Genomic DNA, 22,185 nt, shown 5'->3' on the forward strand with positions numbered 1-22,185 from the left:
ATATTGCATTGCATTCTTTTACCCCTGTCACCCTTACAATTTGACTGAGTACAGTGGTTGCTTATTAAGGGGTTATTTATAAATAAATAAACGATGAAAATATATTTTTTATTATATTTAACGAGCGATTCAATTTTCAATTAGGAAATATGAGTGGAGAAGAGGCAAAGTAATTTTCATGATTCTTGTTTGAAATTATTTGTACTAAAGGAAATGCAATTTGCCAGTCCTAGTTATATCTTGTTGTTTAATATGCTAAATAGCCTTTAAAGGGAATGAATAATTTATTTTCGTTTGTGCAAGCAAATTAGAAAATAATTATCATAAAAACTACTATGTATATATTAAAAAAAAACAGTGTATATGTCTATTAAGCAACGCTTTCTCGGGATACAAACTCACAGCATATAATTAATTTTCATTCGTCTCAAATTTCCTAAATGTTGTAACGGTCAAAATACACAAAAGTAAAGGGACACACTTAGCATAATAATTGTAAACTATTCAGTATTCAGTATAATGGTTTTTCTTGAAGACCGTTCCATTCAGTAAAGGGTGAGTAAGATGATAGTATTGTATATCAAAAGGTATATTGTCTTGGATCGATGACCCCCAATACTTTTAGTGTTGAGGATTGAATACCGAAAAAGTCGGTGCCGGTAGGGGGGGGGGGGGCTGGCAAACGTTGCTCTCTTGAACAGACATTTTTATTATTTACATTGTCTGCATTTTCCCCATTTTATTATACTTTTTTATTGCTAGATTTCTTTATTTCTGCTTTAGTATTTTAACTTATATACTCCATAACAAAACTTCTATTTGAGGATATGGCATACTTATGTTCTTAATGCGGTACTACAAACGATGTTCGCTTTCTCTAATATTGCAGGCAAGGAACATGATAAGAAACGAGTATTATCGATAAGAAAATAAAATAGTTTAGTATTCTAGTAAACCCGTATGTAAAGAGGAAAATAAAATGATATTACTTACAGAAATAATGTCTAGTTACTTATGTAATACTTTTCACAACTATTAGATAGAATTTATACATATTCACGAAAGAATTAAACACTTTCTCTAGAGAAAATTGAGCGTTCCATTATCTTCACACATGAAGACATTCAAATGATCACGACAAATGATTGGATAAATCTAGGGATTTTCTTTCTCTATAAATATTCTTTACATCGAATGTTTAAGAAAATAAAACAAACAAAAACAATATTTTAGGTACATCCATTTAAATAATTCGCAAAATAAAAACATTACTCTTGGAATTCACATGCTAAGACTATATGCATAAAAGAAGTATAACAAAGATAAGAAAACATATAGCAATACATGTTTGTATTTGTTTTGAGTAAAATTGAAAAACATTAGATCACATGAATCAAGTACATTTATAAACAGATCATTTATAAACGAAAAGGTCTACATACGGACTAAGCAATTTTTGTCAAGCAAAGTCGGGGTATATTGTTTTTGTAAACGCGTCTCAAAAGCCAAGCAACAGTAAGGCGAATTACATTCGTATATATATTGAAAATAATTAAGAAATAATTCAGAGTATTTCAGTTTATAAATTGTAGAACCCTTTGATTTTTGTTTTACATGTATACTCGTAATAAATATAAATGATAACTATTTTTTTTAGAGATTCAGTGAAGTAACTTGTAATGCAAACGTTATTAACTTAGTATTTTTTTAAAAATAAATAAGCTATTGTTTGTACTGCGTTGAAAGTTTAAAAAGTACCTTGGAAAGCTTATTAAAAGTATCGTGTGTAACATACTTGCAAGGTCAAAATGAGGTAACTAACATGGACAAATAAAATTATAAAGGTTAAAGTCCAGAATCAAATGTCGGAGAGAAATAACGGCTTACTCGAGGATCGGACCAGCGACCTCTGGATTATTAATTTGATGCTCTCTTTATTGAGCCAACTTGCTTTCAAACACAAAATACTTGAGATAGATTTTCTATATACAGAGTCAGTCACTATTCATTTCAGACTCTGCTTGTCTCATTTAAAATCAAGAAAAAACTTTCGTTGGAATTTCAAGAAACCGACATGCCTGAAATCAAAAGACTAGAATCAATATTTGCTCACTTAAGCAAACGTTTCAACCATTGAATGACAAATAATGTCATTGAAATTGATAGCTAAAACGAAACAAATCACTTTTTGCAATTATTGACAAAAGCTAATTGAGTAAACATAATACAAGCAAGTGGATATTCATCCCAGTAGAACTAATGAATAATTGATGAAAATCAACCAACTAATGGGTATTCGTATATGTTTCTCAGTTCTTGATAATAGCACAATGGAATGCTTAATAGAATTACGATTGGAAACTAAAATAGCATTCCAACAGTGCATGCTTTTATGTACATTTAGTTGCATGCAAAGCATAAGAATAAAACAAGGAAACTATTAAGAATGTAAATTCTTTTAATATATTACGGCTTCCCATTTTCGCAATTATTTAGATAAATGTCTCTTTGTCAAACAAGTTTTACAATTTCTTAAGACTGGTTACATATTAAATGTTTCATACTTTGAACATTATCTGTTAATCTGTGACAGTCATAAACTGATTTATGTTTTAAATATTATTATATCATTTCTATCAGAATTCCTAAGTTACCTATTGAGTAAAATGCTAAGCAAATTCGACATTGCTAAATTCTTCTGCAGATACAGTTTGTGGTTCACCATGTATATTTTTTGAACAAATAGGAACTAAAAAACAAGAAAGCAACCATTTTCACATTGACTTCCCAATGAAATTTTGCAGTTTGAAATGTAACACTACTTAATAAACAAAAAAGACATGCATAACAAAATTAAATTAAGTTACCGAGTTCAACAGTTTCTAGGTTATGCATATTTGATCATTCATTGGCTTACAACTCTCCATTGTGTATATGTTAATGCTTATTAGTAAGCATTTACAAAATTCAATTTGTCGAGAACGATGCAGCCGTTCGATGAATTTAATTTGTTATATGCTTACTAATTCACATTAACCAATTTAGTGTTTGAAATTATACTAACAAACTACGAAAGGCCGATGGTGACATTTCAACTGAATGACTTTTCCGATTTTATCTTCGCGAATTCACAATTTCACGTTTTCGACATACGGAATTTACGAATTCACAGTTTCAGCATTTCAACTTCGTGAATTCACGATTTCAAATTCATGTGTTCTTCCAAGTAACCAAGAAGAAAATAAACCAGTGATGCCATTTTGGTGTGCGTTCACTTGTTTAAGACAAAGAAAACCAAGCTATGTGAATATGTCAATTGGTTATTTACATGACGTTAAAATACTTTAAAATGACACTTGGCATGTTTGTTCCTGAAAAGTTGCTAATACATAGGCGGGGCAAATAAGGGAACTAGGAATTTCCTCAAAATTAACCTTCTCATATTTGTTAGGGGTCGACTCAAAAATATTCAATGTAGACTAATGATGAGGCCTCTAGCATAATAAAAGTATAGTAAGGCTTGTTGTAAAAGTACTGTCTTACAATTATGTATCTACATACTTTCCTACGAAAAAAGGAAATATTAATGATAACACTGTATCAAAAGGCATAAGGCATAATTTCACACCAAGCTTTAAATCCAAAAAAACTTTCCATACCAATGGTATAAATAGGCCAAAACCTACGTTTTAAACAAAAACTATACGTATAACATACTGCTATTAAGTGAGTTACCATATATGAAGCTCTTCCATTAACATTTATAATATATTTTTTATTAAAAGAAAACTTATTTCAAAAGTTTTTGTTAGATACATGCATAAAGCTCTAATTAGCTATGCATCCTTTTAGACGCCATTAAAATATAAGGTTGAGATTTCACAGAACAGCAATAAATTCTTATCAAATTTCTTCTAATTACAGCTCGAACAAAATAAATATTTATCAATGTTTTAATTTGAGCGTACTATAATTACTGAGAAAAACAAACTAATGTAGGCGTTTGAATATTTCAAAGGAACATTTCGTATCAGCATGAGATTCTAGAATGTGCTATATATTTCACTGATGCCTTATTAATATATTTATTGAGTGACAAGAATAGCAAATATTGCATATAAAAGACAATGATACGGTGTTGTATTGCTTTGATAGAGAATATTTTATTTGACAATAACTTTTATTTCTTTCAAATCTCCAGTAATAAATGATGTAAAATTCAGTAATTTCCTTTTGAACCTCAAAACATCAAAGATTATAAATTGCAAGAGATAACTTTAATATAGACTGGTTAACGTATAACAACAGTATACGTGTAATAGAGTGTCGGATGGTAATGTAGCGTGGAGTAAACATTTTTGCGTGATAAGACGTGTTAAAAATCACATTAAGTCTTTTAACGTCAGTATCTAAATTATCAGTATTAACAGATATATTTATCTTGATAATGTGTCTTTTCTTTCTTGCCTTTTATCTACACTAGAAAAATTGCCATTGTATCAAAATATATCACCGTAAAAGTTAGTTATCAACGAAAATAGAGCATAGTAATGACTGTTTTAAGATGAAACTTTTCTCTTAAACGATTTGCAGCATGCTAAGGGGAAGAAACCCACAAAAACATTAAAATAAAATGGGTTTGTTTAATTTTTCTGCATATGGCTTTTGATCACATACGGCAACCTAATGAACACATCGGAATATCATTAAAAGTACATTGAAATTGTTGATATAAAGGATTGTATGAATGCATAGCTTGGAGCAACACTCATCTATTATCAATTATTAGAGCTTACACGCAACATTGATCAGAATACCATGATCTAAAATTGCTACATGTAAAATGACTTTGTCATGAGTAGTCATAGATGATTGCAACGAAACATGTGGAATGATATTGAAAAAAAAAGAAAAACAATAAAATATTATTCTCGATCAAGTTAATAAGAAGATACATGTCGCCATATATTTGAAGACTTTCAAGGACATAAACAGAGAAAATTAGAAATATCGACGGTTAGAAAATACTATCAATGGTATATTATTTCGTCGACGCTTCTTACTATTAAATAACTAATCTCCAATAAAGATTATGCTTAACGGAGAGTGATATGTTTTATCATAAACAACACATCCAAATATTTTGGATGCATGTAGAATATATCTTAAAACCTTTCAGCCCATTTATACGAACCAGGTGGACTTAGAAAGTGACACCAAGCATATCAAAACTTACCTTAATGAGTTATGAAAAACAGATCTACATGTAGGGACAAGACAACTTTACTTTTTGTTAATGTAACTATTTTGTAAGAAATAAACATGATTTTACATATGACTGTTTTCTGATGGTTATTTGCATTATTTGACAGTAACTTGTGCTATTCATTGTCATTCATGATCATGTCATATCAAACAATGTCTGCAACGTTATTCCCTGCGGTCCGGAGACCGCAGGGTATTGGTACGCGTTTTACTTTTGAGGCATGGAGGAGCACGTGACCAGTTTTCGGTACATGGAGGAGCATGTGATCTGTAAACCGTACACGATTGGTTAATTGACCTTTTCGATAACCTGGCTAAATACCGTTTGTCGTTACTTTACGGAATTAACTCTAAGGAATTATTCAGAATTAAACCTCTGAATTAAGAACAAAAACCTTTTACGTGATATTTCTAATTTTCTATAATTATTTTACCGTTTAAGGTGGAAAAACTTGAATGATTTATTTGAAAATTATCATTGTTTCTTTAATATATGTATCTCAAATTTTACAAACAATAAATTGTATATACTGAAAATATACAAAATTAAAATATTCGTAGTGGCATCTGCAGATAAATATGTAATAAATAGAAATATTTTCTGCGTAAACTTGTGTGTTTACTTTATTTTTATTTATTTTATTTTTTTGCTTTTAATTATTCATAATATGGTAGGCATATTTAATCATTTTCTTAAAAAGAAATAATTGTTTTATGTTCGACCTTCTCCGGTCATCAACAGTCACCAGTTTCGAAAGACCTTCTTCTATATTGATCGATTATTGTCAACTATATTCCTGATATAAACGTTTATTTATTCCCCTCTGCCAAAACGGTGTTGAAAATAGTTAAATGAAATATCTTTATATCATGAAAAATGTTCCCCGCAGGAAACCATTTTACTTGTAATGTGTTGTGCAGCCTTCAATGGTCTCCCTTCATTCATTTATATCTTTTTCTCTGCTTCTGATTATAGGTCTAAAGAAATATTCACTTTACGCTCATATTATATTAAAGTGAGTGATACTAATAGTTTAAAATGTATTCTGGTTGAATGATGCCGGTAGGTTTTGAGATTACATTACATCCATTTAAATACAACGAAAATAAAAAAAATGGAACAAAATAAAACAAGATACCATTGAATAAATGAGAACAAGAATAATGACCGTTCAATTAGTTGAAATATGTGTCATTAAATCTATCACTAATGATGAAACGAAAATTGAGAGTAAAAAAAAAACCACTACAAAATCTTATGACTACCACGAGAAAATATAAATGTAACCTAAAACCAAACATTGCGGAAACTGTTTTATATTTTCACATATTCGTCGGCTTTGACGTGTTCCATATTAACATTAAAAAGAAAAGAAACAGCGGGGAAAAGAAATTGATTATATTATTTATGTTCGTCGACACATATAGTCGTGCTAAATAAGGGACATTTTAGGATATAGTTGTAGTAACTGTTTATTTGGTTTATTTCATAACGGATACAAAAATACAGTTCCGTGAATGTTTTTCTTTCCCACATTGACATTTAATATATCGGGTTATACTGTAATAAAAGATAATATGGTTAATTTCCTTTGGTTGAAGAAATGTTAAAGAAGGATACTCGATCTTTAACTGTTAAAGATAGACTATAATTGTTTTGAAGGAAAAAGGTCTATAACTGTTATAGGATATAATTGTATTCAAGGAAATAGGTGTCTGGCGATTGAAAGGGTTTCATGATACCAGGATGTTGTTCACCTCCGTGAATTTCAATGAGACAATTACTATAATCTCAGACATAGTCATTCTTTCACTTCTGTCTGGTTTCATGTTATATGAAGACTTTAACACTTAGCAAAACTTAATGGGCAAGCTGCAGCAATTGACACTTTTAAGATTTATTTTAAAATTTAAAAGTATGCACCAATGTGATAAGACTTATTATTTCCTGTTCAATTTATGTAATGAGTTTGCTGAATGTAGGCGAAAAATTAAACTAGTATAAGACATTTCAAATGCAAACTAAACGACAATGCCATTTAATAGAATTACATAAACAGAAATAGCCGCGAACGAGAATGCATTTAACACATATTATTATAATATAAGAAACATACATTATAGTTGAAAATGATTCGACGTGCAAGATGTATTAAAGTTTTATTAATACATATGCAATTACATTAAGTGTTTCTCACTGTTATATAATTTCACAGAAAACACGTTCTTCGAAATAAAAGACAATATTTCTGCTAAACCTAGAGGCTTTATACATGTATTATTTTAAATTATTTTACCATTCATACCCCGCATACAAAAATCTATACGTCAGCAACTTATGTATAACATTACATTCATCATATTGAAACAAAATGCTGGTAGAGACGCAACCCGTACAAAGAGATTTTAATTCCAAAACGCAGAATTATATAAAAACACTCAATGTTATTTTACAAAATGTCCTATAAGTTGATTAAGATCATGTTCCAAATAACAAAGACTTAATGTTGTCACATGAAACCCTCCCGGGAATCAAACCAATGTAATTCTGAACTCTTTTTTGTCATTAAATTTCATTCAATTTAACATAACACCACACAAGAGCAGCAAAATCAGTAAATTATTAACGTCTTTTACTATTGGCGGAAATATTAAAAGTGTAACAGTATCCGTTTGAATGTCATTAAATTCTTTAGTGTTCCTGGACATGTTATTTGTAAAAGGTTGGTATGGCGGCTACATAATGTCAACCTCCAAACATTTGTTCTTACACATTGTCTTTAAACGGTCCGTAAAAATTATGTTTCATTTACAGTAGTTGTTATGATGAACCTGATGTTAATAGATCCCCCCTTTAGATAGGAAAAAAGAAAAATGGACATTGTTATCCCTCTTATGAAATGAACTATAGCAAACATGATATCATACCTCATGATGAGCAATCATTCGATGTAATTACATATTGCATGATATTTTTGAATCTTCCCCTTTCAGTATTAGAAAAACCACTTCCGAGGTGAAGTTTATATGTGAGAGACTAAACAAAGACTTTGTTGCGGATGATCTCTCTGCTTTGTCCACGCTAAAAACGTCACGTGACTGAATGATCGATAATGGAGGGGCCGCCTCAAAATATTCTGGAAAGGCCGCCTCAAAATACTAATCTTAATCTTTTGTATGTGTATATATTTCAAATGTTATTATGTACATATTCTGAGAATAAATATGTTTAAACTAATCTTAATCTTTTTTCAGGGGGCGACTCAAACACTTTCATCTACGTTAAATATCCTTTAAATATATTGATAAATATAAGAATTACACTAAAAATAAAAGTGTTCCGTTTTCATGTCATGTTTTTGTTCAAAATTTTTTAATAAAGAAAGTCTTTGGCTATGGTGAAGTTCCTCATCAATTACTTTGATGGGGATGGTTTCTTCAATAAAGGGGTTGTACGGACGGACATAATACACGACAGTAAAATGTTTCAAAGGTGTATAGAATAGTCAGCTAGTATTGTTTAATGTTTCAAAGGTGTATATAATAGTCAGCTAGTATTGTTTAACTAGCACTGTATTATAATTATATTACATCAAATTAATTTTGAGTGGCTTAACTGTAAATCAAAATACATAAAAAGTAAGATCAATATCGGTCGGCAATTAATTAAAAAAAAACAACATTTCTCGGTCAGCTAAATGGTTATTATAGACTTTGAATATAACACAATGAAAATTAAGACGTTACTTTGTGACTTTAAATATAACAGTAAAAACTGAGTGAATTATCTCTTTACTCACAGAAATATTATTTTTAAAACGTCATGTAATTTCGAGTTGTTTTCTATTTCATTTGTTAATCAAATGACCAAAAGCCAATATAACAAAGATGTTTTTGTGCATAAATCATCGAATCAGTTATAACATTAATGTTATATAACAATATGTCAAAACAAAATCATTTTGAAAAACTACATGTACTTCAATTGTTTCTAAAGTTGAATCTACTGCTGTATAAAGTAATGTTTCACGTAAATAACAATTCTCACCGTTTGCCGACATAAATACATGTATGTCGTATTTTATATATTTATTTAATATCACCAATACTTCTCCAGAGAAAAAAGTTAATTACCCTAAAAGTCAGAAGGCATCATGAAAATACAAGCTGGACCTCCTTTATATCGGTTTTATTACTGCTTTGACGTCATTTCCGTTAGCATATGTTCTTATCAGTCGATAACATACATTATTTATGGTTGGCCTGGTTTTGTTTCACGACACAAGATCACACATCTTAACGCAGTCCAATGTTTTTGTTATATAAATACTAGTTTTAGTATGGAATAACCCCCATGTTGATAGAGTGCAATGTAAATATGCATTTTTACTTGCAATATCTGTAGGGGAGAACAGACACATGTTATAAGATTTTAGTGGTAAGGGAGAGCATATTACTGGGCTCTATTTTATTATACATCTGTTTTTTGAAACTAGTTATTTTTATCTGCCAAAGCTTCGAGCATAAGAGTTATAAAGAAATAATTAATTATGAATTTTTATGAAGCGGGCTTTTGAAAATTTGAGATGGGTATTCAATATCAACAGGGAAGGCGTTTGAATATTCAGATGCACGGTTAAAAAAATTAGAAATTATAGAAAGGCCAGGTCACATGTGATATCACAAGCTAGATCTTACATTTTAAAGACAATGTATTTGACTGTTAATGCTTGTAAAGAAAATGCTCCATGGGCCAATAATTTTATTTAAAATCTTCAATTATTATAGCAAATGACATCACCTTTAGTTATTTCATTTGAACCTCAAAGTATCATTTGAATATTTGTAATGGAAAAAGCTTCACATGACAATGTATCGCAAAATACACAACAACATTATTACGTGAACAGACGTCATTCTTTCCCATCCCACGCCAGTATCTATATAATGAATAAGATACACAACAAATAATAATCATCTAAACAATAAAAACATCGATCTCGATGATTACAGAATATATTGCGATACAAATTTAATTATACATAGACAATTTTAAAGCACTTTACTCTCGTACAATTATCAAAAATATATACCCAACATGTAGCACATTTTCAAAGCAACCCGAGCACATTCCCTCCATTAATAAAGTAAATTGAAAAATATCGACTGTCACCAATTACTGACAACGATGTTTCCTGCAATGAAATTATTAATTTTCAATAATGTTTTTTGCATCTTTTTGCTGTAGTATAATTGATTGGAATCGATTGGAATTGGTGACGTAACATCTGTCTAAGAATAAGCAATATTTATAAATGAATTATTCACAGACGTTCTCTGTTAATATATCATTCGAACAGAAAGTGACTAAATAACGAAAAACAATAATTTTTGATTATAATCAGAACTGTTAAATTCAAGGCTTGTGCAAACATATAATCCTGAGAACCTTTCTGTTAAACTATTTGCATCATGCTTGCTCATTTGTCAAAAAAAACACACTTATCAAGTTTATTCTGTATGTTTACTGATTTTGAAAACATATGTCAGCAAGACAAATGCAAAGCAAACTTTTCTGAATAACATCAAAGCTGTTATTGTCAAGGATTGTGTCAATATATGACATATTAATTCATCAATTGTAACAGCTTACACACAATAAGCATGAAATAATCGTGTCTGAACTTCATACATTATTCTTGTTAATCCTACCACATTTAAAATAGACAATATTACGCAATTCATTTTTATTTATAGTGACGTGTTGCATAACTCTTTCCAAAGGCTTATCTAAATAAAAGAAAGTATCAAAATTAAAAATCTAAGATACGTATTTGCTAACTCAGTGAAGATGTTAGCATGCATTACATGTAGCAATCATATGCATATTTGAGACAAACATTTCTGAGACACTTCAAAATTGTAAAGTACACCTTAACAAAATCTCCTCGAAAGTACTACAAAATGTAATGCATTCGCATAAATCAGAAAGCAAAACACTTTCATATACTTCTAAAATTAGCTTTACACAGTGAACATCGGTTGTGACAAAATTAAGACTTTTGCAAATAGAGAGTGCACTCTGAATGACTATACAATACTTATAAATCTTAGTATTTATTCATTATTGTTGACAATATTCCATCATTCTCTTTAACAAATTACTCAATTTACTATTGGTCATGTATATCTGTTGTTACAACCCAAGTCATTAACTCAAATACAAATTATGTTTCTAAACTTGAAAACTCAAACGAAACACTGTAAGGGGACCTTTCTGTTGAAAATGTGTCAGAGTTAAATCGTATACCTGTACATGCACATACCCGCCCTCCAGAGGGTGCCCATTGAATGGCTCATTTTTGCTGGGGTTTTCTTATTGTGACGGCAGAGAAAGGGAAAGCGATAGAAATATCATATTCAGATGCTCGCTTGTTGGTAACTTGTTTGGGGGGTTTCATATTGTGACAACAAAGAACGTGTTTTTATGTTTGACTATACATTCGTGTTCATACCTTTTCTGTCAAGTTGAGGTGAACAAGCTGCATATTTCAAAAGATTGATTTTTAAATGTTGATTGACTTATATTTGATAATACATAGTTGTTAGGTTAAACATATAAAATCTACCTTAAATACAACAAGCAATTATTATAGTATTGCAAGCAATCCACAAGTCCCCTACCGGTTAGAGCCCCAGCAACATTCTGAAGGGCCACTGGCCATTCACTTATGTTTCTATTTTAAGTAAATTTGTTGCAAAAGTTCTTTAAAAGTGATCACAGGAAATATATTTTATGTACAGACAGACAGGCGGACTAAGGGACACTCTAAAGTCATTTTTTTAAACATCCCTGTTATCAAAATATAACATTTTTAAAAGCAAAATTCTTAAAAAGGAGATAACTCTTGAAATAAAGATGCAAGATGTCATACATGATGTGAGTGTAACAAAGAACAATTAGTAATGAAGGTGTTGATAATGAATGTTTATTTTGAATTTGAAGTAAAAGAAAGGTAAAAAAATGAATAAGAAAAATTCAAAGTTTAAGGAGGAGATAATTCTGGAAATATGGATGCTGGAATTATAAACCTTGTCATATTATTATGATGTGGGAGTTTGAAGAAAATCCTATAATGATTGAAGAAGTTGGAGTAACAATTACCAATTTCTCGAAAAAAGTCTTAAGTTCAAAAGGGGCATAATTCTGGAAATAGTCTTGCTAGATAATTGAACTTTCTCACAAATGTTGAGTGATAATAAGAAACAAATATATGAAGTTTGAAAAAGATACATTCAGAAATAAAGAATGTATTAAAAAACAATATTTTTTCATGAAAATTCTAAGTTCAAGGGAGAAAATTCTGATAAATTTTGTGCTAGAGTTGTAAACCTTGTCACATATGATGTGGTTGATGACTAGAAATATATATTTAAGTTTGAAGAAAATACATTAAGAAATATTTGTTGCCATAGCAACCAGACTTTTCAACATAGGAAGAAAAGAAAAGGATGTGCACAATCTCCAAGCTGCCATCTACCCATATTTAAAGTTTCATACAAATATTTCTAGTACTTTTTGCGTTATCACTGGATCTAGGTTACGTGTAAAATTTGCCATATTTTCAGTCTATTTGTTGCCATAGCAACCAGAATTTTCAACATAGGAAGAAAAGAAAAAGACGTGCATAATCTCCATACTGCAATCTATCCATATATCAAGTTTCATAAAAATATTTTCAGTACTTTTTAACCGGTAGGGGACTAAACAGACTTCCCTACTGTTTTAATTGAACTTGACCAATACATTTCGTAAGATATTCATAGAACTTCCCGTAAATTACGTGGGTTACTGACTTCACATGTACATGTAAAGTATAATATTAAATTAAATACAAATATGACACAATGTAAGATTATTTTGACTTTTTACCTTCATTCATCATTTACACTTATATGGGCATACTGCCACTGTAAAAAGTTAAAGTGAGATCTGATACAACAATCAGGTAAGGTACAGGTGTGGTTTCGGTTTTAATTATTTGACTTTTGATATGTTACAACGGGAAAATGTATTGAGCTTGTCATATTTTAACGTTTTCAAAATTAACAATAAATTAGGAGAAGCTAATGTGATACCTGCTACAACAATACCTATTGAAGTGTAATATCATATCGTTACAAACATAATGACAAATACAAGATGTGCAGGTGTGCGTTCTTTTTAATTATTTTTTCTTGTAAAATTGAAAAAATTATTTGATTATGTTTTGTACGTGTTTCATATTAAATATTTATGGGATTCTAGAATACTTAGGTATTCTTTATCACTACGTCAAGAGTATCATTGTAATTTTCAATATATTATATTACATTCGTTTTCGTCTTTATTGTAAATATATACTCACATGTAATACAGTTTCATTTCTATCTTAAAGTAGTTTCATATACATGTATATCTTATCAAATATAATATTTACTATCATCGGAAATATACTCTTTCATGTCAGGCAGAATTTTTCGTCACACATACACCGACCAATATCATTGTGATAAAGCAGCAATGTTATTTTTATTGTAAAGTCGACTATTTATGTTGTATTCTAATTCCAAAGTTGCATGACAATCAGTGCAAGCTGATTAATAATATCTGTCACATGTTACGGTTCATATCGGACTATTTTCATACACCAGCGTATGGATTTACAACTTCATTCAAAAGGACGGAATTGCGGCATGTTCGGCACGCACTTTCATCTTTAAATGCGCCGACATGACGTCATTTGAACGCAGTTGACTCATGACATGCGCCTAATTGGGGTCATTTTAAAGCACGCGACTTATCTAGCATCCCCCATGCGAGATGAAATTTCCAGCATGAGTAAAACTAACACTAATATGCAAGAAAAGAATGGTTTTACTATGTTCTACGCTGTTGACAACAATTTACTGTGGATATAGAAGAATTTATGTAACTTAACAATGAGGTCAAAATGTGACAGCGTGGGCATAGTCGATTCTTTTCTAGTTGACTCTATATAGCAAGCTCATTTGCATGGTTATAGACGGTGGACTGACTCAGTATCACTAAAGGTAGAGTGTATTTTTTTAAAGGTATATACAAGGACCTTCTTTTAAAAGTTTTTTTTCAAAATGCGATGTCCTCAGAAAAGATGAAAACATAAGATAATTAGAATTTGCAGTCTGTTCTTGATATAATTAAATACATAATTCCCGAAAAGAAAGTATAGTATTTAGTTTCTTTGTTATTTTTTTCATAATAATAATTTTCTTTAGCAAAATGGCCTACAATAAAAAGCGTCAAAACCCTCTCAACACGAATTGGGCTAAGAATTGAAGTAAATATAAATTATTTAAAGCAATTTATTCATCATTGTTTTTATATGTGTCCATGTTTACTGTGCCAGTTGATCTTTGTAATATTTTCAAAGCCTCTTTGACCATTACTTATCTTATATTTTCTATAATATGTTTATTGTTGAAAAAAAAACATAGGATCTTCGCAAGTTCAATATTTTATCTCCTGTATCATGACATCAACTATTACACATTTCAGCATTGACTCATATTTGTCTTGGAAATAGTTTTATTTTTTCAAAGATTAAAGAACAGTTTACAATAAATATCGAAACTATTACCATTACATTATGCAATATTAAAATATAAAAATATTGAAATAATATAAACATTTTCCATTGCGCTACATTTTTCAAATAATATGAGTTACAATTCAACAAGTAGCATGAAACTCTTACTGAAAAGTAGGCTTTTGTAATAGTGTATATAACAGAATTAATCACAACACCAGGATTAGTAGAGAACATAAGTAAAAACTTTTGCTTGTATCAAGAACAAAAAGAAATATTAGACCATTACAAAACAATGAAAGCTCATTATTTATAAAGCAAACAATCTTATCATTCAATACATGAAGCAGAATCATTGCACGAAATCGTAATTATTCTTGACTTTTAGGGAAACATTACTGTGTTTGTTTTTTTTTTTTAAATTGTGATTACTGTGCTGACTTTTAAGTCACAATGGCCATATGACGACTTTGCAGCTTTACTAGTGACATAAACAATAGGTGACCAAGCACCTGAGAAGAGCCATGCTTTGATGTCTTTTTAAAATAATCTAAGTCCATAATGAAATGTCTGTAGAGCCATAAATATTTATGTTGATAGTAATTAGTAACATACCCAAAGAATTATACATAAATGTTTTGGTAAGTGTTATGGTCCGATATGACATCTAAATATATCAGATAATGAATTGTTGCAGGACAAAATACTATTATTCATCATATAAATTTATTTCTAAGAATATTTTATAAGAAGATCTAAACGACATATAGTTTTTGTTGTATACCAATTTGAAATACGTATGGAAAATATGCCCAGAGTAGACCAATCCATTTTAAAATGAAATGATAAATAAGACTTCCTAATATTACAAATATCAACTTTGTGACTTCAAAATCTGATTTGTGTAGGCAGTGTATTTTATTTCTTTATTTAAAATTAAGAAATAAAACATATTATTTCCTTCAAAGAGGTAGACATAAAACCTAGACGTCTGCAAATTATACTGTATTCCTATGAATAATAAATAAATGATATTCAGCCTGTTGGTAATGTAATGCGGCAAGAATAACCTTACTGATATAAAGTATCAGATATCTATGGATGCATACCTTTAGCAACTGTTAATCATACGCCACATAAAGCATCAACTTTTCAATGTTTATCAAATTGCAATGGAAATTAGAATATACTTCTTGGATTGTATACACGTATAAATGGAAACGAAGAATATGCAAGGTATCAGGTGTAAAATAAGATGCTGTGGCTAATTTATAGTATTACACTTTGTCAACTATCTGGAAAAAAAAAACAACCTAAACTTAAATGCACTTAGGTAAAATAAAATAAAATGTATAAGTGCAGAAATGAATGAAACTGTGGAGCGCTTTTCTCCTTAAGATAACGGTTGTAATTATACTTATTATCTCTTTTGTACGCAGGAAATAAAAGACAGAGAAAAAGAAACACAGGGAAAGTTCTAAACAGCTCCCATTCTTGACCTATATAATTTGAAATTATTCATGTATAAAATGTGGTAATAGTCAATTATCTTCTATAAGAGTTCCATTACTTGAACATGAAATTAAAGGTTTCATGGATGAGCGTCATTCCTTGTTCATTGATAATTGAACCTATTTCTGTAAATAATTACGTTGTCGTCTTATCTGACACTTGCACTATATTATTATCCGTTTTAAGTGATTTCTTTTTTGAGTTTGCATTAAAATGCAGCTTCTGATAGTCATACAAATAACATGTTTAAGAATTTAATAACTGAGAGATGTTACGGTATTTACATAGTTATCATTTAAGCCTTTATCTGCTGGGAGCAACTGATTCTACCCAAGTAATCGTACGTGAAGTACGTGATTATGTTCTGCACTGTTCGCTATTCAATCAGTAAATATTTTGAAATTGTCCCTAAATATGATGTCCATAGTGAACGATAGAAAAGACCATCTCAGATACTGAGCGAGTTAAGAGTTTAATACAGCGTTCAGGTAAAAATATCATACCATTTCTCCTTTACGGAATGTTTTAAGGCGTAAAGTGTACCAAAGGTACAATTAAATAACATTTTGATCCAAAGTTCTTCATTTTAAGTCATTTACGCTTTGGTTAATCCCTAAAACGTCATTAAGAGTTGTGCAGAGAAGATTCTCGTTTTTTAAAGGACTAACATAATGCATGCATGTTTTAGGCAAATTTGAAACATGTTTTATTATGTCCTTACAATTTTGTCCTTGCTTAAAAATTATTAATTTGCAGTTGGCGCAATGTGTTGTCACAAGATACATGTAACGCTACATGCCCTTTACCAATTGAATGCAAACAGGAAAGACACTGAGTGTTACGCTGTAACTTGTCAGTTACCATAACAAGTAAACTTGTTAAAATATTGAATGGCATGGTGTCACGTTGACAACAATTGAGATTCCTTTGTTATTAATGCAAACTTGAAGCTCGAACGATACATATATATTTATTCATGCGCATTGATTATATACCACAAATGTAGGAAATCAATCCGAGAAAAATGAATTATGAATGAAATGTCACCGTGTAAAGAATATTCTACAAAACATTCTACATGTTCAAAATAAACCTAGGAAACCGAAGAATAAAAAATAAAAATCATTTTGTTGACTTCTTTCCTATTAAGTGTCCGTTTTGAATAGTAATTTACAATTTTAACAATTTTGTAAAGACAATTATGTCAAAACAACTAAGCGTTAAACTTCCCGGGCCCGTCATAATATTGTTTTATAAATAAATAACAAGATATGTTTGTAAAACATGTATGCCCCCTATCAGCAGCCAATTATTCATGTGATAAGGTAATTATGCATGACTTCTGACCCAGTGATCAAACAATTAATAAGGGTTATCAAGTATCTACTGGTCATGACCTTGACCTTTGACCCCTTGACCCAAAACTCAATAGGGGTCATCTGCTGGTCAAGACAAATCATCATACAAAGTTTGAAGTTCCTAGGCCTAAGCGTTTTTACTTAATTGATCAGAAACCGTTTTTACTTACAAGGTCAATGTGACCTTGACCTTTGACCCCTTGACCCCAAAATCAATAGGGGTCATTTGCTGGTCATGACTAATCACCATGCCAAGTTTGAAGTTCCTAGGCCTAAGGGTTCTTTTATTATTGATCCGAAACCGTTTTAACATACAAGGTCAATGTGACCTTGACCTTTGACCCCAAAATCAATAGGGGTCATCTGCTGATCATGACCAATCACTATGCCAAGTTTGAAGTTCCTAGGCCCAAGTGTTCTTTAGTTATTGATCAGAAACCGTTTTTACTTACAAGGTCAATGGGACCTTGACCTTTGACCCCTTGATCCCAAAATCAGTAGGGGTCATCTGCTGGTCATGACCAATCACCATACCAAGTTTGAAGTTCCTAGGCCTAAGGGTTCTTAAGTTATTGATCGGAAAGCATTTTTACCTACAAGGTCAATGTGACCTTTCCCTTTGACCCCTTAACCCCAAAATCAGTAGGGGTCATCTGCTGGTCATGACCAATCACCATACCAAGTTTGAAGTTCCTAGGCCTAAGGGTTCTTTAGTTATTGATCGGAAACTGCTTTTACCTAAGAGGTCAATGTGACCTTGACCTTTGACCCCTTGACCCCAAAATCAATAGGGGTCATCTACTGATCATGACCAATCACCATACCAAGTTCGAAGTTCCTAGGCCTAAGGGTTCTTTAGTTATTGATCCGAAACTGTTTTTACCTAAGAGTCAATGTGACCTTGACCTTTGACCCCTTGACCCCAAAATCAATAGGGGTCATCTACTAATCATGACCAATCACCATATCAAGTTTGTAGTCCCTAGGCCTAAGGGTTCTTTCGTTATTGATCGGAAACCGTTTTTACCTACAAGGTCAATGTGACCTTGACCTTTAACCCCTTAACTCCAAAATCAATAGGGGTCATCTACTGATCATGACCAATCACCATATCAAGTTTGAAGTCCCTAGGCCTAAGGGTTCTTTCGTTATTGATCGGAAACCGTTTTTACCTACAAGGTCAATGTGACCTTGACCTTTGACCCCTTAACCCCAAAATCAATAGAAGTCATCTGCTGGTCATAGCCAATCACCATACCAAGTTTGAAGTTCCTAGGCCTAAGGGTTCTTTTGTTATTGATCGGAAACCGTTTTTTACCTAAGAGGTCAATGTGACCTTGACCTTTGACCCCTTGACCCCAAAATCGTTAGGGGTCATCTACTGATCATGACCAATCACCATACCAAGTTTGAAGTTCCTAGGCCTTAGGGTTCTTTAGTTATTGATCGGAAACCGTTTTTGCTTACAAGGTCAATGTGACCTTGACCTTTGACCCCTTGACCCCAAAATCAATAGGGGTCATCTACTGATCATGACAAATCACCATACCAAGTTTGAAGTTCCTAGGCCTTAAGGTTCTTTAGTTATTGATCGGAAACCGTTTTTGCTTACAAGGTCAATGTGACCTTGACCTTTGACCCCTTGACCCCAAAATCAATAGGGGTCATCTACTGATCATGACAAATCACCATACCAAGTTTGAAGTTCCTAGGCCTTAAGGTTCTTTCGTTATTGATCGGAAACCGTTTTTGCTTACAAGGTCAATGTGACCTTGACCTTTGACCCCTTGACCCCAAAATCAATAGGGGTCATCTACTTGTCATGACCAATCACCATACCAAGTTTGAAGTTCCTAGGCCTAAGGGTTCTTTAGTTATCACTCGGAAACCATTTGGTCTACGGACGGACCGACGGACCGACGGACCGACAAGTGCAAAGCAATATACCCCCTTTTTTTCAAAAGGGGGCATAATAAAAGTTATTTTCAAAGAAACGAAATAGTATGTGAAATTACAGTTAAATGTAAATATAGCTTCATATTTTTCATAAAGGGTTATTCTGCTTTAATGATTTTGCATGGTTGTTTGATTTGTAATCTAATATGAGCAATACAAGACAAATGAATGCTACCATATCAACTGCAAATATTTGAATGAAAATTGCAAATGAAGAAAAGTTTAAACTGCTGTTATGAAACTACAACGAATCTTTTCTTGCTACATAATATATTAGCAGTGAATATAGGAAATCTACTGTTTGTGTATTGGTATGTGTTACAAGTTATGGAAGGTATTTTCAAGCTGTCTGATATCCTGTTTTAGTTTTGATTTTATATTTTTTTCTTCAATAAGGTAATTGTAACAAGATAAATAAAATATCTGTCGTCATACGATTTTTTTTATTTAATAAGGTAAACAATAATAAAACTTACACTTTTGCTATAAGTCAAAAACTGTCACTCGCCACTTATCATCTTGATATCTGAAATAAATCAGAAAAAAAATTAGAATGCAACGAGAAAATCTTTTTATACCTGACTTCCATAAACGAAGTAAAATTTATATATTTTGATGAAAATTTGGTTCAACAATCTTTCAGAAAGACATTTCAATTTCCAGTGGTGTTGTTTTGACATGTTTTTTCAATTTATAAATAATTGACAGCTAATCATTGCATTCAAGTACGAAATACTGTCATTGTAATGCACGAGCATGCTGAGCGCATTGTTTGACAATAAAATAAAGATTTGATACACACACATGTTTCATTATAAAGGTGACATAAAATCAAAGTACATGTTTTTACTTAAAAAGCATAGCTATCAAATACAAAAAGAACAGAATTGTCTCTCGCAAATGTTGTTTAGTATTTTTCCCATTCCTTGAGATTAATGGGAAATTTAGATTTCATTGAAATCCTTAATTAACTTCAGTCTGAATAATTGAATTAAATTGATTACCCTCTGAGAATTGTCATTGACTTGATATATTTTGTGCACTTTGTCTTTAAAGATCGGACAGCATTTTCTGTGTTCGTACAAACATTTTATTTCCTCTTTCGCACTTCCAAATACATTGCTTGTTTTTGTTAATATATATCTTGTATACATGGTTTGTCTTTCTAAATTCTTTATAATCATGCAATGCCGTTGGAGCGTTTCATTTGTACTTTATATCAAAGCAAAGTCAAAGTTAAAGTATCGTTTCTTTCTGTCAACTTACTAAAGAATATTTATGTAATCAGATGGACTTCTAAACATAAAGTAATGCTATTACATGTATTTAAATGATGTTAATAGACCCCCCTTTAGATAGGAAAAAAGAAAAATGGACATTGTTATCCTTCTTATTTGTTTTGGGTTTTACGTCACATCGACACAGTATAGGTCATATCGCGACGTTCCAGCTTTACTGGTGGAGGAAGACCTCAGGTGCCCTTCCGTGCATTATTTCAGGCACGAACGGGCACCTGAGTAGAACCACCGACGTTCCGTAAGCTAGCTGGATAGCTTCCTCACATGAAAGAATCCAAAGTCCCTGTCGGGATTCGAACCCACAGCGGTGAGGGGCAAGTGGTTTGAAGTCAGCGACCTTAACCACTCGGCCACGGACGCCCCATCCCTCTTATGAAATGAACTATAGCAAACATGATATCATACCTCATGATGAGCAATCATTCGATGTAATTACATATTGCATGATATTTTTGAATCTTCCCCTTTCAGTATTAGAAAAACCACTTCCGAGGTGAAGTTTATATGTGAGAGACTAAACAAAGGCTTTGTTGCGGATGATCTCTCTGCTTTGTCCACGCTAAAAACGTCACGTGACTGAATGATCGATAATGGAGGGGCCGCCTCAAAATATTCTGGAGGGGCCGCCTCAAAATACTAATCTTAATCTTTTTTCAGGGGGCGACTCAAACACTTTCATCTACGTTAAATATCCTTTAAATATATTGATAAATATAAGAATTACACTAAAAATGAAAGTGTTCCGTTTTCATGTCATGTTTTTGTTCAAAATTATTTTACTAAAGAAAGTATTTGGCTATGGTGAAGTTCCTCGTCAATTACTTTGATGGGGATGGTTTCTTCAATAAAGGGGTTGTACGGACGGACATAATACACGACAGTAAAATGTTTCAAAGGTGTATAGAATAGTCAGCTAGTATTGTTTAATGTTTCAAAGGTGTATATAATAGTCAGCTAGTATTGTTTAACTAGCATTGTATTATAATTATATTACATCAAATTAATTTTGAGTGGCTTAACTGTAAATCAAAATACATAAAAAGTAAGATCAATATCGGTCGACAATTAATTAAAAAAAAAAACAACATTTCTCGGTCAGCTAAATGGTTATTATAGACTTTGAATATAACACAATGAAAATTAAGACGTTACTTTGTGACTTTAAATGTAACAGTAAAAACTGAGTGA

The 22,185-nt window shown here is 31.4% G+C and overlaps 1 protein-coding gene and 1 long non-coding RNA gene across 3 annotated transcripts in view; both read right to left on the minus strand.

Annotated features, from left to right (window-relative positions):
• LOC132755752 (cAMP-dependent protein kinase type II regulatory subunit-like) overlaps nucleotides 1-22,185 on the minus strand; it is a 54,508-nt gene that overhangs the window by 23,247 nt on the left and 9,076 nt on the right. The window contains exon 1 of one of the 2 annotated variants that reach the window (XM_060746666.1): nucleotides 20,176-20,247. The exons of the other annotated variant lie outside the window; for it this stretch is intronic. The gene's annotated coding sequence lies outside the window, so the exon portion shown is untranslated. Of the gene's footprint in view, nucleotides 1-20,175; nucleotides 20,248-22,185 lie in introns of those variants that run through there. 2 annotated transcript variants of the gene reach the window in all.
• Nucleotides 17,888-19,717, minus strand: LOC132755751 (uncharacterized). Its single transcript, XR_009629253.1, has 2 exons — nucleotides 19,062-19,717; nucleotides 17,888-18,626 (listed from the first exon to the last, which is right to left on the minus strand). It is a non-coding gene; the product is annotated as an uncharacterized LOC132755751 (long non-coding RNA).

This window comes from Ruditapes philippinarum, unplaced genomic scaffold, assembly GCF_026571515.1.
Source record: "Ruditapes philippinarum isolate M1 unplaced genomic scaffold, ASM2657151v2 ctg2881_1_1_1_1, whole genome shotgun sequence".
NCBI lineage: Eukaryota > Metazoa > Mollusca > Bivalvia > Venerida > Veneridae > Ruditapes > Ruditapes philippinarum.